This window comes from Fukomys damarensis, unplaced genomic scaffold (assembly GCF_012274545.1).
Source record: "Fukomys damarensis isolate Sample0158 unplaced genomic scaffold, DMR_v1.0_HiC HiC_scaffold_2, whole genome shotgun sequence".
Classification (NCBI taxonomy): Eukaryota; Metazoa; Chordata; class Mammalia; order Rodentia; family Bathyergidae; genus Fukomys; species Fukomys damarensis.
Genome location: NW_022900914.1, coordinates 48,927,988 through 48,946,328, shown reverse-complemented (window position 1 = coordinate 48,946,328; position 18,341 = coordinate 48,927,988). Strand labels below are relative to the sequence as shown.

At 43.2% G+C, this 18,341-nt stretch overlaps 1 protein-coding gene and 1 pseudogene across 3 annotated transcripts in view; one reads left to right on the top strand and one right to left on the bottom strand.

Moving 5' to 3' along the window:
- Nucleotides 1-4,957: 4,957 nt before the first annotated feature.
- On the bottom strand, nt 4,958-5,859 carry LOC104852106 (annotated as a pseudogene).
- LOC104852101 (N-acetyltransferase family 8 member 3) overlaps nt 5,499-18,341 on the top strand; it is a 44,444-nt gene continuing 31,601 nt past the window's right edge. The window contains exon 1 of one of the 3 annotated variants that reach the window (XM_010609591.1): nt 5,499-5,518. The gene's annotated coding sequence lies outside the window, so the exon portion shown is untranslated. Of the gene's footprint in view, nt 5,519-5,998; nt 6,030-18,341 lie in introns of those variants that run through there. The other 2 variants (XM_010609587.1, XM_033764802.1) reach the window with 2 other exon arrangements.

Below are 18,341 nucleotides of genomic sequence, written 5' to 3'. Positions count from 1 at the left end.
CAGAGAGACTAAAGCAGTGATGGCAAACCTATGACACTTGTGCAGCACGGGGCATACAGAGCTCTCTCTGTCAGCATGCAAGCCAAGGTACCCAGTGTGCCCAACAGTCCAGCATCAGATATTCAGGTTTAATTGCAGTACTGCTTTTTCTTTTCTTATTTTTTTTTTTGTATCGGCGATTGAACTCGGGCTCTTGCATTTGCAAGGCAGGCAGTGGAACCACTGAGCCAAATCCCTGGCACTAATTGCAGTATTGAGTACTCTGCAATAAATAAATGGGGTTTGGGTTGCAATTTAGGCATTAAATCTCTAAAAGGTTTGCCATCACTGGAAGGGAAAATGACTGCCAAGTTCCCAAAAGTCTTGCAAATCCTGAGGAAACAGATTCTGGCCACCACACCTGCACGTTAAGAGATTTGTTTTTGTGGAGGAGATTTTCTAGGAACGATCTGGAGGAAAGGGTGAGTTCTGTCAAGAGAGGCAGCAGGTGTGGTCAGGAGGGGAGCCCTAAGCCCCAGAAACATTGGAGATTAATGCACATGTGATTCCTCCACCAATATGTACCTCCACAGCCAACCTCTGGGAATCCAGTGTAGAAATTACACACATGCCAAGAAGAAAAGTTTTGTTAGGAGATCAAATACTCATAAGTGGCCCAAGACCTTGGTTCGCCTCTGTGGTGCCCACTACCCAGGAGGCTGAGCAGGAGAATTCTTGAGCCCAGGAGTTTGAGGCCAGGGTGGAAAAAAACACCAGACCTGTTTTTGTTTTTTTTTTTTTTTTTTTTTTTGGTACCAGGGATTGAACTTGGGCCCTTGCACTTCTGAGGCAGGCACCGGAACCACTGAGCTAAATCCCTGGCCCCAGACCTGTCTCTTAAAAACAGCACAGATGGGTGAACAATTTGATAAAGCCGTACTCAGTACCACTCGTGAAGTAGAGCCCAGGACTCCAGGTATGGGCACTGTAGCAAACAGACTGAAGGAAAGAAGGAGGGGGGAATGAGTCAGGATAAGAGGTGAAGGAAGAGAAAGGAGAGACCCATTCAAGAGCTTGGTGACTTGAACCTGAGAGAGGGCCACTGCAGAACTAGCAGAAGAGGTAAAGATGACCCAGATCATATAATAGGGACAGATGATGTAAAGTTAGAGCTCATGATGAGACAGCATCAGAATGACACATCTGATTAACATTTTGAAAGAATCAGAGCCATCACCAGAGCCCATTGCAGCTAATCGCTGTTGGTATGTGTGAGCTGGACATGAGCACTGCTGCCAGCTGCCAAAGACCCCTGCAGCATACCAGGTGCATCCACACAAGTGTCCAGGGACCAAACGATAGAGAGAATGAGGGTGAGGGGTGGGAGTGGGATTGAATGTGGGGAGCTGTCCAGGGGAGCTTGTTTTGGACTGACCTGTTCTTAACCAGGTTTTCTGCAGGGAGAATCACAGCTGTGAAAGACCTTCTTGCTGGATCAGAATGTGGACCCTGGCCCTTGACAACAGTGCTTAGGGTGAGTGGCAGAGTGCCTGGGCTCCTAGCAGGTGGGTGCAAGAAATGTGGGGGGACATGAGAGAGCTGTGTGTCAGATGAGAGAGGCAGTGGTCTGAAGGGGGCAGGAAAATCAGTGGCAGGCTTCCCATGAGTGTGAGACATCCGGGCTATTTCAGATCCTGCCTTCTCCTACAGGATGATTTCCAGGATTCACAAAGATGAATGAACCTTGGCTCTCTGCTGTGTCACATTCCAGCTATCTGACCTTGTAGTTTATAATTATCAAACTTCCGAGAGCTGTCAGTGAGTCAGGTAGCCAGGTCTCTTCACCAGAGTTGACAGGCCCTAGACAATCTGCGCTGGGTGCCATATAGAGGCTGAAGGCTGATGTTGCCCTTGACACTCTTGACTCTGTCTGTGGTAGCAGGTGGGTGGATTGGTGCAGGTTCCCGGATCTCGGGAACCTTCTGTGCCCTTTTGGGTTTGATTCTTTTGTCATCTCAGTCTAGGTCTATACAGTTAGGGCAGAGGAGCCTTGGAGAAACTGGTGGGAAGGAACACAGGATTTCTGCAATGCATGAACTTTGGGAGGGACTAGAGAGCTGGGACCACTGGGTCTGGCTGTGACAGCTTTCTTCACAACATATCAAGATGCTCAGAGAATCCATAATATGTTAATGAGAGTGTGAGGGCAAGGACTCCGAAACCAGTGCTTTAAATAACCTACAGTGTTTATCCTCAAATAATCATAGAAGACATGTGTTATTTTCCCTGTTTTTCAGATGAACACAGAAGCTCAGAAGTTAATGAGTTGCCCAAATAAACCCACCTGTAAAGAGGAGAAATCAGGGTATTCCAGCCAGGTGTTTCTGACCTTTACAGCCTCCCTGTAGTGGAAGACTGCTTTGTTTGGGATGACAACAGAAAAACATACATTAAGTAGGATCTCCATGGTTCCTGGAAAATTGAGTGCTGTGTAGACACTTACATGGCTTCCTGCCTCTTCTCCAGGGCATTGAGATTTCAGACACTGAAATGTCCTCTTGGCTCTCTATCCCATCTGCAAATGCCAGAAAATGACCCTAAGCCCTTCTGAACTTATTCCATAGGAGCATGGTTGAGTACATGTGTGCCACTTTCTGCCGTGTACTGATGCTTCCAATAACCTTGTACTTGGGCTGTCCTTTTACATGCTCCCGGTCTTTGGATCCTGACTCTGAATCTCATATCCAGCATCACTTTTCTTGTTTTCGTATAGCTCCTTGCCATATACACTTGGAAGCAGTACATGGTCACATGTTTGCACACAGATATGGCTAACATCTCCAACTCCTACCTGAATGCATGTGGCTCCTGTTTCTGGGTGACTGAGTCTGGAGTGTGATGGGCACTGAATGTTCTCTGCCAGTGGAAAACCCTCTCTTGGGTCAAAAGCAGTTGCAACTGTTTTACTTCTGGATGGCTGGGAGTGGTAAAGAAAACTTTTATAAATAGCAAAAACCTTTGAAATGTCGCAGTGTAGAATAACTTCTGCTGTCCCTAACAGCAGTTTGCTTTGTTTAGTTTAGAATTAACAGACACCAGAGGCATTAACCTTGGAATGAGGAATCTGGCCTCATCCTGAGAAAATAGGCACATGGAGCTCCAAAGTTTTATAAACCACACAGTTTTAAAGGTCAAGATGAAAGGAACCATTGTTAACTTTGCTTTGCTGACTGGGAACACCCTCTTCTCCTGGGCTAGAATAGATAGTTAGATGAATCTTAAAGGTAAACTCCCTAACTACAAAGAATTGCTGCATCTGGGTTGAAATTTAACTGTCTTGTGACGATGATTTGTATATCAGCAATGTGAAGTGAGAATGAAATGCAACCACCTGAATGAAACTGTGGCTGTAAAACCCTATTAATGAGGAAGCTGTAGCCCAGTACATCGTGGATCCTGGCACTGCCTTTAAGGACAATCCACCATTCTGTGCCTCTCTGTGTGTCACTTACCAATTTTTTCCATAGCAGGAGCACCTCATAGAGGGAACAGGGAAGGCTGTGGTCAGGACAGTCCTCTAGTTTTCCTGGCACCAGCATAGTGCAACAGAGTGCCGCACACTTTATCTGGGCATAGGCTTCCAGGACACAAGCCAGACCTTCCCCTCTGGGGTCCTAAAGCTGGCAGCTATTTGCATAATTTATTAAGGATACTACCTCCCTTCTACTGTGGAAGGGGGCTTGTAATCTCTTTTCTCATATATCAGTGAGAATCTGCTCAGTTCTACTGTAGTACCAAGCAAACCCTGACATTCCAGTGGTGTAGCCATTGAAAGCTCATTGATGGTGGACATCACAGTCTAATGTGTTGATAGTGGGATAAGGTTGCTTGAGATGCTGCTCTATTCTGCCTTTCTGTGACCAGTATCTAGGTTTGCTTCTGAAAACATCCTCTACTACAACCTCACCTGCCGTCCTGCTCCTTGCACGCGCTAGGGTGGTGGTGAACCTTTAACAAGTGTGGCAGTGCATGTAGAGCCCTCTCAGCATGTAAGCGGTATCATCCCAGAAGCCCAGTACATCACTGCTCTGTTCTTACAGCAAGGAATCTTCTTGCCCTCTCGATCTGGGACAGCAGCTCCTCTACCATAGATTTTGGGTCCATCTATCCCCTTTAGTTGGAATATTTCCACATGTAACAGCTGCAGGGGTTTGGAATATTTGCACCTGTATTCTTTTGTTTCAAGCTCTTTAGGAACCTTGAACTGTGCTTCACTTCCGCTGTTGGGACAGAACGAAACCCAGATGCTCAACACTTTAGCCAATTCACTACATTTGCGTAGATATCCTGAGACCAGCAAGCTCCCACACCCTGTAAGACCTAAAGTCTCACTTCCACTCCACGGAGCGTGAACAGCCAAAAGGCCTCCACGATGCTGGGCCCTAACACCCAGCGAGTCTCCGGGAACATGACGGAGAACCGAGAAACCCAGGAAGGAACACACCAGGCTAGATGGTAAAAGAGACCTTTATTAGTCTGGCCAGACGGCACTCCCGGAGCCAGGTGGCTCAGAGAGGCAACTGCTCAGGGGCTGAGGTACTTTTTATAAGGTTTTACTAAACAAAGAGTCAGGGAATTCACAAAACAAGACTGCAAACACATTGCTTATCTTATGCAGGAAATGTTCTAGGGTCACCTTTTGTCAAACCATTTGCCCCTGGGCGGGCTGTTAACCAAGGTAGCAATTAGCATATGAAGAAGCACAGTCTGGCCTATTAGCATGGAGTCACTTTAGCCTATTCAAGTCTTACAACCCAACCCATCAGAAAATGCTAACCCACAATGTCTAAGAAAATGTGTGTCTATTATTGTGATGTTTTAAAAGCAACATTATCATAACAATAGAAAAATGAAACAGAGACAGCCCCCAAAGACAGAATGAAGGGCCAGGGATTTAGCTCTGTGGTTTCACCACCTGCCTTGCAAGCCCAAGAACCCGTGTTTGATCCCCGGTACCAAAAAAAAAAAAAAAGATAGATTGAAGAAGAGCCACCACTTCATGCAAAACACTATCATATATGATGAACTCAGATGAAATTTGATGGTTTATAACACAGAAACTTCATATTTCAGTCGTTACTGCAGAAGACTCAATCAGGATTTTATTAATACAAGGGAAATAGATCACAGGCCCCCATCTTGAGCAGAAGGGAGTTGGTATGTTAAATGAATCAGAGGAATATGTAGTAGCCACCACAGTGAATTCAGAAATGCCCTGGTATAGGGCCAGAGCACTGCGCTGAATTACACTTGTTGCAAGCACGACTTCAACACAGCCCTGGTCCCGGGCAAACTGCAGGACAGTCCTAACCAAGTTTTTTTCTATCCTCTCTCCTCGGTGCTCCATGGCCACTGTGAGGTGAAACAACTCCAATTGCTTCTTCCCCAGTGGAGGATTCTCCACTGGCACAGCACACACAGTGCCCACAATCTGTCCCCTGGACTCGGCCACCCAGAAGCAGGAGCCACATGCACTCAGGTAGGATTTGGTGATGTCAGCCATGTCTGTGTGCAAAGTTGTGGCCATATACTGCTTCCAAGGACATCTGTCGAGGAAACACAAGAAGAGGAACAATGTGAGGCTGGACGTGATTGCCAGGAGCCAGGAGCCAGAGACCAGGAGTAGGGAAAGGGGCACCCCAAGCTCAAGCAGGGGGGTTTTAGGCAGCCACAGTATGTGGCGGAAGGTGGCAGGGACATGCTCATCCAGGCTGCTGGAGAATATGTCCAATACTGGTTTTCTGTCACTGTCCTGGTATGTGCGGATGTGATAAGGAGCCATGTTGCCACTTCTGTGTCTAAAATTTCACAGTCCTTGAGAGACAGCTGAAGGTGCCTGCCTGTATGACTTCCCTGGAGCCCTGGAGAAGACAGAGAAACCCATGAGAGTATGCCACACTCATTGTCACCCAGGCACAATGAAAACCTTGCTCAGTTTTTGTCCTTCTGCTGTGACCCCAAAGGAAGCAGGTCACCAGCACCAGAAGAAAGTGAGTGTCAGAAACTCGTTATCAAAACAATGGTTCCTCCCATTTTTCCTCCAATTTCTAACTGTGTTACCTTTGACATATTACTTAATCTCTCTTTGCCAGCAAAAGTTCATCTGCAGAACAGGTTTTGAAAATAACCCTGCCTAGTAGAATTCTTTGTAGTTTTAATAGAATCTTGTACACAAAATGCTGGTATACAAAGTCCCCTATGCTAGAGAACCATTGCCCTATTAAAAGTTCTTTAAGACTTTTGCTACATTGAGATGGCAGAAGTAAAAGCCAGACCTTGTGTCTATAGCCCTTTGGTCCATCCCTAGATCCATCTATTGCGGTAATCCTATATTCTCCAGCAGGAAATACAGCGAAACTTCTTTCACCCAATTTTAAATGTATTGGATGCTGATAATATAAAAGGCTCAAGTACCAAAATGGTACTATTTTGAGATTCCCAAGTGCCTTAGTTTCTTTTCTTGTTGTAAAGACAAAATATGCAACACTCACAAGATATAGAAGGAAAGATTTATTTAGCTCACAGTTTTGGGGTTTTTTTGTTGTTTTGTTTTGTTTGTTTTGTGTTTGGTACTGGGGATTGAACTCAGGACCTTGTGCTTGCAAGGCAGGCAGTGGAAATACTGAACTAAATCCCTAGCCCTAGCTCACAGTTTATAGAGGTTTCAGTCCATAGTCAGCTGGCTCCAAGGCAGAGTGCATGGCAAAAGCGGACTACAGAGGAGAAACAGTTCCTGGCAGGGCATGCAGGAAGCAGAATGCAGCAAGTAGCCAGCCTTCCTTTCCCTTTTATTCAATCTAGATTATAAGGCTGTTAGATGGTGCTACCCACACCCTGGGGCAGGCTTTCCAATTGTTCCTACCCAGAACTATGCTAGACCAATCAGTGGATTAATTTACTTATTATACACCTTGATGCATATTCACAAACCCTACATACAGCCACCAGGAAAAGCCCCACCTGTTAGTGAATGGGGCTTTGGAGGGACCTCTAAATACAAGCCATAGCACTAAGAAAGTTTAGATCTTTGGGCCAACACTGAGAGGTCTGAATTTGCACCCATGTCCTCTTACCTGATACAACAGCCAAGAATGTGCAAGGTGGCTTCAGTCTTCAGCTTCCAAATGATTTCCAGAAGGGACTGTCTACAGCCTGCCCCACCTCTAGGCAGCAGATCTGGTGCCATTCATTGGTTAGCTCATAAATAGTTTTTAATGATAAACAGCAAGGTCCAGTTGTAGGAAAATGCAAGAACAGGAAGTTTTCATCTTTGTGATTCGGCTTTCCATCCATGGGGAATTATCTTGTAGAAAGACACAGGATCTGGAATGGCTAAAGGTTCCTCACCCTCATGAGAGCCCTGGATCCTCTTCCTGCTTCCTTCAGGACACAGCAACTATCCTATGACACATTAAGCCCTGTGTACATTCTACCATGGTTCTCTTCACATACATGAGAGGAGCCTTGAAACTGTGCACTCACCAGGGTCTCTCTTTTCTCGGGCCAGCCTCCAGGTCTCCTGGCTCAATAACAAAGTCCTTCCCAGCTGCCATTCTTCTGGAAGCATCGGGTGGTGCAGACTCAGTCTTCCAGAAACAGCAGCCACACACATCCTCTCCCCTCATTCAGGTCCTAGAAACTGTGTGGACCTACCTCACTACAACTGAAAAAGCAAAACATAGGGCAATTCCATCTCCATGGAAGTCTCCTCTACGGAAAAAATGCTTCCCTTTTACAACTGTGTTCAACCTACCTATGTGCAATATCTTCACAGGACAGTGAAGGTGTTGACTTTCTTCTCTCGAGGATCCCTGAAGCAGAGGACAGCAGAATGCTATCTCTCTGTGCAGGATTTCTCTCATTTTTACTATGTGGCAGGGAACAAGTGGATACTTGGAACGTGGCAGAGATGCAACAATGTGAGGTCCTCCAGGGAAGGATCCCTCAGGAGATTTCAGTGTGGAGGCAGGAGGAGGCCCTCCCAGCTGTGGTAAGAGCCAGGGGAGGAAGATATGAAGGAGGCCTCAGTAGACAGTGAGATGACCTTTCAGCCTGTGGAACAGAAGCCTGAAAACAGAGAGAAGAAAGATACAGCTTTGGGGAAAGGTGGCTGACCAAACTCCCTTTGGAGGAGTGGGTGAGGGCACCCAGGCATCCACATGCAGGATATGTGGTGTGGATTCTATTCCAGGGGCAAGGGAAGCCACAGACATACTGATAGCAGGGAGCTAAATGAACAGGGTGTGTCGGGGGGTGTGCATGGTCATCACTCTTTCTGCACATGAAACATGAATCAGGAGTCTAGAGTAGAATGATATAAGCCCAGAAGCACATAGATGATCCCGGAAAGAAACTGGTCCCCAGTCACAGATATGCAGGTACAAGAGTACCTGGTCAGGAATGCCTACCATGCACTAATGTACAGTCTACTCTGATTCTGATGACAGAATCCTTCTTAATTGCTCAGGGAGGCCTAAGTAAAGGGCACCTTTTTAAAAATTTTGCTAGAAGGTCTTGTTTGCCCACTAACTTTTGCACCAAGGGGCTCATTAAAGTGCTTTGCTTAGTGTTGACAAGGATTCACCTGCATTAGCAAGAACTGATTAGAGACACAAGAGGCTTGTGTGTTGTGAAGGAGTGGAGATGTGAAATCTTCACCACCTGGAGGTATATTTGGGTACAAAAATGGCAGATGTTAGAATGATTCAAATGAGGTGAGCAGAAGGAAGGGGTCAGAGAGGACAGCCAGACTGTGGCAAGAGCACCTAGGAGGACACTGGCCTCTAGATTACAGAGTGCTCCTAATGATTCTATGTATTATTAACTAGTTGGAAAACCAAATCATGCTGGAGTTTGCATGCTGCCTTTGTCTTCTTTCTCCCTGTTTACACAGTGGTTTTCATGGGGCCCAAAACCTCGAGTTATATTCAACCTCTTTATTCTTCTCAAGATTCACTGCTGCATCTGGATTTCTGAGGCACTCTTGACAGGAGCCTGGGTTTTCTAATCAAAATCATCTGGTTTCTTCATTCAGCACATAGAGCTGAGTTGCTGTCATGTGCCAGGCCCTGTGCTTAGCAGAAAGGGCAACAGATGTGGGATACGTGGTCATCACCCTCAGTGGGATAAACCTGGGTAGTCCCAAGACAGTGCATGAAACATACATGGAAATCCAGAATCACTTGGATAGGCAGCTGAATTTAACTCTTAGGAATTTTATGTTGCAAGTCTGGTAAAGCCACCTGCAATTGTCTTACAAATGATGGAATTGTTCCTAAACTGCCAAGTCCTGGAATCAAGGCAGGATGACCTGAAGTTGAATTTGATCTGGTGGCTTTTCTGCTACTCTGTAGGCAGCAGCACCTCCCTTCCACAGCTGTCCTCTTTGGGTGTAGGATGTCCTGTGGCTGTGATTGAAGCTGTAGCTTTTCTGTTCGCCAACACCTAAAAGGTGAGAATTTATGCCCCAGCCCCCCAACAACCAGCAGATGTTGAAATGGTCAATCTCAAGTTCCTTTGCATTTTCTGAGGACTAAATGCATAACTTTTACAGCAAAAATCAACTCCTCGTTATTGTGAAAAGGGGCCCTTCCCAAGGACCTCAGCACCCAAATGGAGACTGAGGCCCAGCGTGATTACAGGAAAAGAGGGGTGAATCCTGTGGCCACTGCCAAAATAGAAGCTGTCCCTTAGTGGTGTGGTATTGGGTCTGGGTCCTGGTAGGCAGAAAGTGGTGTCCATCCAACTCTGTTTTAATGGTTTGGCAAAGATGATAATACCCTGAGGTACAAATATACTGAGCTCCCATTCTGTGACTCTGATTGAGCTTATTACAGGGCAGGCAAGTAGGAAGATACATTGTGATTCTGGAAATGGAAAAAGAATTAGGAAGACACTGGAAAACTGTAATTTTTGGTCCTCTAAACTCTGTGACCAGTTTTTCACTGATTTCCAAATTAAGTGAGATACTGTATGTCACTCTTGTTTCAGAAGAATACATATTTGCCAAATTAATATAAGCAAATTGGGCTTTTACCTCCATAAAGTGATCTTGGAGGCCACAGTTGCACTGACTGTGCCCAGAACTCGTGGTTACGCCACCTACGTCCCTTCCTTCACCCCATCCATGAGCACTGTCATCGCTCTCTTCAGACTCTTCCTCAACTGCCACTTCACCATTTGAGTGTAGACCCTCAACAACATTTGAGTTTAGACCCTCAACAACAACAGCAGTGTCTGGGGGCAAAGCTAGGGGAGGGGGGTGCTAACCCCGAAGAGCAATTGCTTCCTTTGTTAATGTGGAAAAATAACACACAGAAGCCTGTTCCATAAAGATTCCTTATGTTTGTGTGAAATAACACATCACTAAATGGAATTCATGTGCTATAGGAAACTGTGTGGCTACTAATGTCTGAGGCAAGTCAGGGATGGTGTTAAGCAGAAATAAAGAAGATTGCACACGTTTTTTTTTTTTTACACTCATTCTGGGCCAAAGATTGAAATCCAGGGGATTCAGAGATCAGTGACCAGAACTGTACAATTCCAGGCTTTACCTAACAAGTCACAGGAGGAGCCTTCTTACAAGAACTAGAAAGTTGTGCCAGCCTTGTGCCTCTAGCAGGATCTTTGGAGAAGTATACCTTGCTATTTGTGACACCTCCATGAAGTCCTCTTTATAAACAACTGGTTTTCATTATCCATTAATTTATTTAGTTAGGCACAGACAAAAATTACTACAGTTCGATGCTGATAACTTCCACAACATACATATGGAACCTGGACTTTACCAGAGCAGCTTAGGTGCAAAAGTCAGCAGGATTAAGGGATTGTCAAGGCTGTGCAATGAGCACTGATTTTACTGTTTGTCCTTTTTACTCCTTTCAGTCTGTCCCTGGGCCTCAGTGTCCCCAGGTGAGAGATTTCAACCTAAGTTGAAAGGAAAGCAGAAAGTCAAATTTAGGATTGAAAGCTTTCCAGGACAAAGAACAGACACAAATAACACATCTGGGAGAAACTAATGAGGCTCCCTGCCTCCAGAAGGAGATAAGTCTTTTCTGGTTTCAAATGATGGTACTGTGGAGATGAGGACAGGAACAGGGTGTGGGTGGGTTTGAGACAACCTTAGCAAGTATAGCAAATCCCAAAGTGAACAAAGCGTGTACAAGGGTCCAGCAGTTGAGCCTGATGGTGGCCTCATTGCCCACGTGCTCCTGAATCCTGAAGTTTATGGTTTTGGGAGCAGTGGGAGACTCATTTTGCCAGAGTTCATTTCCTCTGTGAAGTTGATGCTTTTTTCCTTTCAATTTTAATTAGTATGTGGTTTGCAGTACATAATGATTACATTCTTGAAGGGGATTGGTACATGTACATGACACATTTTAACTCTTTTCTTATGACCTCCCCTTTCCCACATGAGAACGATCATCTTCCTGTACCCTATTATCTATTATTTATTTGTACTTTTTAATTCCAAAATGAGAATCCAGGCACTCTTTAAGTTTGTGCGTCTAATTTGTTTCACTTAACATGGTCTCATTGTGCATTCATTTTCCTAGAAAGGACTCAAACTTCTATTCCTTTGTGGCAGAGTACTGCCCCATTGTGCATAAATCCACATTTTCTTTATCCATTCATCTGTTGGATATATAGGCTGCTTCCAAGATTTAGGTATTATGATTTGTGCTGCTATAAATATGTGTATGCATGTATCTATGATGTGTGATGTTTTTAACTGTCCCAGGAAGAAAAACTAGAAAGGAAATAGCTGGGTGAAATAGAATTTCTACTTCTAGTTTTTTGGAGACTCTCCATACAAATTTTCATAGTGGTTGTGACCTGCATCCTCTCCTGCATTTGTTATTACAGAATTTTATTTCTTGAAGATTGTCATCCTTTCCGGAATGAGATAGAATCTAGGTATTGTCTTACTTTTAATTCCTTTTTGGCCAGCAATGTTAAACATTTTTTTTTCGTGTCTTTATCAGCCATTTATACTTCATCTAAAAAGTGTCTATTCATTTCAAATGCCCATTTTTTATTGGGTCTTTAAATTTGACAGCTCTAAGTTTTTTTGAATTCTTTATATATTTCACATATCAGTCCTTTGAGGTGTAAGTTGCAAAAAGTGTTTCCAGTTGTCCATATTTTCCCCTCACTGTGTTGGTGGCTTCCTTTGCTGTGCAGAAGTCTTTTAATGTAATATAATCCCATTTGTTGATTCTTGGTATTATTTCTTGTGCAACTAAAGCTCTGTTCATAATATCTCTGGTTGTGCCTGTGTCTTCAAGGGTTTTACCTATTTCGTCTTCCAGCAGATTGTTTCTGTTTTAATATGTAGATCTCTGATCCATTTTTATTTTAATATAGTGCATGGTGAAAAATATGGGTCAAGGTTCAATCTTTAAGTTGTTGATAGCCAGTTTTCCCAGCATCATTTTTTAAAACAGGGTCTTCCTATGGAGCCCAAACTGGCCTTGAACTCACAGTGATCCTCCTGCCTCTGCATCCCGATTGCTGGGGTCAGAGTTGTACCTTACCACACCCTGGCACTGGCATCATTTATGAAAGATGCTATCTTTCCTCTAGCAAAAGGATCTGGGCCCTTTTGCAAAGATAAGGTAGCTGAGTGGGCCTGGAGTTATTTCTGGATCTTCATCCTGTTCCACTGATCCACAAATGTGGCATGTTTTTGTTTAGTTTTTGCCCATACCATGCTGGGTTTTTAAAAATGGAGTTTATTGGTACATTTTAGCGATACAGTACAGTTACATTCATTGTTGGGATCTTGTCCCTCTACATGACAGGTCTTGGTTCTCATTTTTCCCCCTTGTCCCTGCCCTCCCTTCACCCCTCTCCTCCCCTCCCCATTTACAAACACTTTATTTACATCTTTTCATTGACTCACATTTTTTCTTTTCCCTTATTACGATTCCCCTACCCATCTCACCTTCCCTACACCTTCAGCCCTTTTCTTCCCATTTCACAATGTCAGTTATCTCATTAGGATCTTATGTAGTAGTACAGTTTATTCACACCAGAGAAACTATTCGGTAGTTACACATGTGACTTATTTGAAGTCACTTGAGTTCTGGACATTGTCATCCCATCCTGTCTTCCTTGCCCAAAAAGACCCTCATTATTACGATCCCTACCCATCTCACCTTCCCTACACCTTCAGCCCTTTTCTTCCCATTTCACAATGTCAGTTATCTCATTAGGATCTTATGTAGTAGTACAGTTTATTCACACCAGAGAAACTATTCGGTAGTTACACATGTGACTTATTTGAAGTCACTTGAGTTCTGGACATTGTCATCCCATCCTGTCTTCCTTGCCCAAAAAGACCCTCTTCCTCCTGTACCTTGACTTCTGTGCTCATATTACATGGCAACTCAGCTTCTCCTCTTTTCACTGTCCATGCAGAGAGCAGATGGAGAGTCCTGCTTGGGCTACTTGCTTTCTTCAGCTGCCCGAGGCTGCACAGTTTTCACTGTGGCTGCAGTCAGTTTAGGCTTCTTGTCACACACAGGCATAGTCCCCCATGGAGAGAAGTCCAAACTCCCCTGAGGATGCTCTGCCTGAGATTCATCTTTGTCCTGGACCATCTGGCCCAGGCATTTAATACCATTTACTGATCCAGTCCCACATATCTGTGAAGAAGTCCCTGGATCCCTCCGTGATCACCCTATCAAGGGGGCCTGGTTTTCCTACCACAGGCTTTGTGCCATGCCTCCTTCTCAGCCAGTCCTACCCAGTGGCTCCCACACTAAGAATCCAACTGTTAAGGCTTGGATCTAGATTCCCCCCAAAGCCTCATGCGGTGATAAGTGGGGCTTTTCAGAGGTGTCTGGATCTTGAGTGTGTTATGCTGGGCTCAAAAATGTGATGCTGGGATTGATCTTTGGTGCAATGCTAGGATGAAGCCTTCCCCATCCTGCGTGTGAGTGCTAACCCCCCTAAGAATAGCATTTAAAGGACAGAAAGAGGGTCACTGAATGTGTAGGGAAGTCAATGAAAGATAGTATCTAAACCTCCTTTCCAAAGGAATTCTAAAGTGGTCCCAGAATTATGTTATGAAAACAAGTTCATGACTGTTGGCTTATGCCTTCAGATTCCATTTTCAAGTCTTCTGTATATGACTGCAAGTTTCCTTTTCACTGCACTTAAATTCTGTTCACTTCCATGTGTGTGTGCCAGCAAGTTTTTGAGTACTCTGCTCCATACACACTTATGCCACCATGTCCTTTGTGTTTCAGGTTTTTTCTTTGACTGCAGGGTCTCTTCTGCAGTCTCTGTGAACCAATTATTCTCATTATATGAGATACATCTCTTCCATAAGTTCTTTTCTCCCAATGTTACCCTCTCTACTGATCCCTTTTCCTAAAGGCAACTGGGGTCATTATTAATTTCATGCTATAGGAAATATAAGGGTCTAAGGGACTACCTCCAATACTGTTATCGCTTGTATCTAGATGTTTCCCCAAATCCTCATGTGTTCATAGGTGGAGCTTTTCAGGGGTAGGTGGATTTACTGTGTGTGCTGCTGAGATCAAAGTTGTATGGCTGGAACTGATTCTTGGTGGGATGCTAGGATTAAGAGTGTAGGCACTATTTACCCTCTAGGTGGGTAGCCTAGATAAAATATGAAACAGAAAGAGAGCTGCTGTTGTTTTCATTTGTCACTTGCCACTTGCTGCTTCTTTGCTACTTTGCTGCCTCCTGACTTCTGCCTGTCATGAACTGTTTCTCTTCTGTGAGGCCCCTCTACCATGCCACACTGCTTTGAAGCCAGCCAACTATGAACTGAAACCTCTATAAACTGTGAGCTAAAAATAAACCTTTCATCCTTAAATACTTTTGGTCATATTGTCACAGCAATGAGAAAAATAATTTAGACACATACCTTCAACACCCTCCTTCTTTATGACAGCATCATCTGCTTCTTGGACCACAATGCCGTTTTTAAAGCTTTGCCAGCAAATCTTATTGAGATCCCCAAGCTGATCAGAATTAAAGTAAACTCTGAAACTGCCTGGTCCTTCTGACTCCACATCAGAGCCTCGCTGCTCAGATCTACACCCACTTAGAATTAGAGGAAATGCTACACAGCAGCCATGAGATCTGAATTGCTGGTCTGCTGCTGAAGGGTAGGATGTGTGGAGGAATCAGTTCCCACTGAGGCTTCTTCATTAATGAGATGGAGAGAGTGGGAGGTAGATTGGCAGGCAAATGGCCCTTTTGTGTCTCTGCTGAAGTCTACTCTCAGCCACAGTATTGCTGTTGAGCCTGCCGGGGAATGTCCACCTCCTGAATGAACACAAACCCAGATATTCTGCTTACTGCAAAGCCTGACTGTGCAGTAGCTCATTGCTTCACATGACTGTGCTTTTCATTTCTTCCCTTACCATTTTCCTCACTCTTCCCACTTTCCTACTCTGTTCTTATGTATCTTAAATAAAATAGCAGTGATTGAATCCTTTCCTCTCTGATTTCTAGAGGATCCCCTATTTGTTTTAAAACAAGGCAGTCCTAAATCTTCATTGTTTATTTGCACATAATAGAGTGAATGTACCTGATGTTTTCCACTGATTTGGCATTGAATTCCATAAACATTATTATCTTTAAGACCTATAAAGGTCAGTTATATCCAAGTTAATCATTTTTCAAGAATTAAAGCTTCAAGGCTGGGGATTTAGCTCAGAGGTTCTGCTGCCTGCCTCACAAGCGCAGTTTGATCCCTGGTACCAAAAAGAATTAAAGCTTCATTTTTATCATATTCATACATATAGGAATCATTTCTGGAATCTGTATATTAACACTTCCAAGGTTCAGTTCATTTTAACATACAGTAACAATTACAGATATTTATGCAAGTCTACATATCACAGATGACAAGATTAATATTTTTATAAAAGTTTTCATTTAATACCTTATCAAATTAGAGCTTCTGGGGCTGGGGACTTAGATCAGTGGTTCCACAAGCACAAGGTCCTGAGTTCAATCCTTGGTACAAAAAAAAAAAAACCTAGAGCCTCTGAACAAGCTTGCATATAATATATTTAACACTGAAGCTTAGGTAAAGGAATCAATCTTTACCTCTGAGATGTTTTGAAAAAAACAGGTGAAGCACCTCCCTTTTGTGTACTATATTCTATGTTCTACTTGTGTTCTATGAATTTTTGAGAAATACATGCAGCTTTGTAATCACCACTACAATCTAAATATAAAACAGTTTTGTGTTCCCAAATCCCTCCAATCATTCTGCAGGTGAGCACTTCCACTAACACTAGGCCCTGGCAAGTGCCGATGTTTTTTCTTCCTGTAGTTTTGTCTTCTACAAGTCATCCAGGTGGCAACACAGTGGTATTTTGCCTTCCAAATGAAGCTCCTTTCAGGTAGCAAACTGTTTTTGAAATTCACCCATGACATGGAAGGGGTCATCTGTTCATTCCTTTTGTTGGTGAGTTAGTAGTCTATGAATGGATATACGAGGAATTGGATATCCACTCACAAGCTGAAGGATATTTGTGTTATTTACAATTTTTGAATTTTGAACAAAGCTGTCACAAATGTTATAGAATCTAATTTGTATGTAAACATATATGCATGTCCTGTGGAGTGGTGCTGCTACTGTGTAGTGAGGGTATGTTTAACTTTATAACAAATTGCAAAACTTTTCCAAAATGGCTACACTACTTTGGATCTCCATCAGGTAAGTATATGAGAGTGCTAATTGCTCACATCCTCCCCACCACTTAGTAGTTTACTTTAACTATTCTAATTAAAAGGTGTAGTGTTGTCTCATTGTTTTTTAAAAAACAGCTTTAGAGATGCTGGTAATCCAATACACTGCACATGTGAAAAGTACACAATATTAAACCCATTACCACAGTCAAATGGGAACATATGCATTATTCCAATTTTCTCATGTCCTTGTGTAATCTCCTTTCCACCCTAGTTCCCCAATACAGGCAAGTACCGATCTGCCTTCTGTCACTATCTATCCTTTATACAAATGGCACATATGGAATGTGCACTTCTTAAGATCTGGCTTTTTTTAAAATTTTTTTTTGGTACCGGGGATTGAACTTGGGTCCTTGCACTTGTGAGGCAGGCCACCAAACTGCTGAGCTAAATCCCTGGCCCAAGATCTGGCTTATTTTATTTGACCTTTTGTTTTGAGATTCATCTTTGCTGTTGTATGTAGCAATAGCTGATTCTTTGTATTGCTGAACTGTATTCTATAATACATATGGCAGCTTGTTTATCCATTCACTTGATGAACATGTGAGAAGTTTCAGCTTTTGAATGTTACAAACAATTTGTTATCCAATGATACAATATTTTAAATGTATGGTAATCAACTTTATTGTGGCATAATTTGTAGGCCATAAAATATACTCCTCTAAAGTTTATTTGCAATGAATTTTCACAAATTTGTATGCCCCTATAATACCACATCAAGATTCAGTATACTGGATTCACACTAATGGTTCCTGTGGAACAGTATCTCCCATCCCATCTACTGAGCAAATACTGATATGCTTTTCGTCATGCCAGAATAACTTTTAAAACTTAGTTTTGCAGAAATGGAGTCCTACAGTAAGGTAATTTTTATTTCTTACCATTTTTGTCATACAGATTTTTTAGATTTATGCATATTGGAACTATCTGTAGTTCATCCTTTCTTTATTAGTGAGTAATATTTCATTGTACACATTTTCCACTATTCATTCATGGGTTGTTGATCATTGACTATTCCCAGATTATGGTTATTACATGTAAAGTTGACATGGAAATTCATGTATAAGTGGCAAAACCTGGTCTATTTTACTTTAAAATTCACATATTGTCCAGTAGTAAGCAGCTTCTTCCTCACAATATGTCTTGGTTGTGTGGGGCTTGAAGCAGAGGCAATTTGGGGCCTGCCTTCAGAGTACAAAATTGTTAATCCAAATAGTATTTCCTGGAAGAAACCTGTGCAAGGGGGGGAGGTACCTCAAGGCCTATGCTCTGTAGCTGTGCAGTAAATGTCCGTTTGTGTTTTGGCATCATTGGAACACACAAGCTGCAGGTCTGTTTTTTAGTCATGAAACACATATTGATTGAACATCTATTAAGTGTCAGGCTTGTTTTAGGTATTTAAGGTACATCAGTGAAGCAAAGAAGAAATGATTCCTACTCAGTGGGGCTTAGTAAGTAGGAATAAGAATATATACCTTCAGGGGCCGGGGATTTAGCTCAGTGGTTCGGTGGCCTGCCTCTCAAGCGCAAGGACCCAAGTTCAATCCCCAGTACCAAAA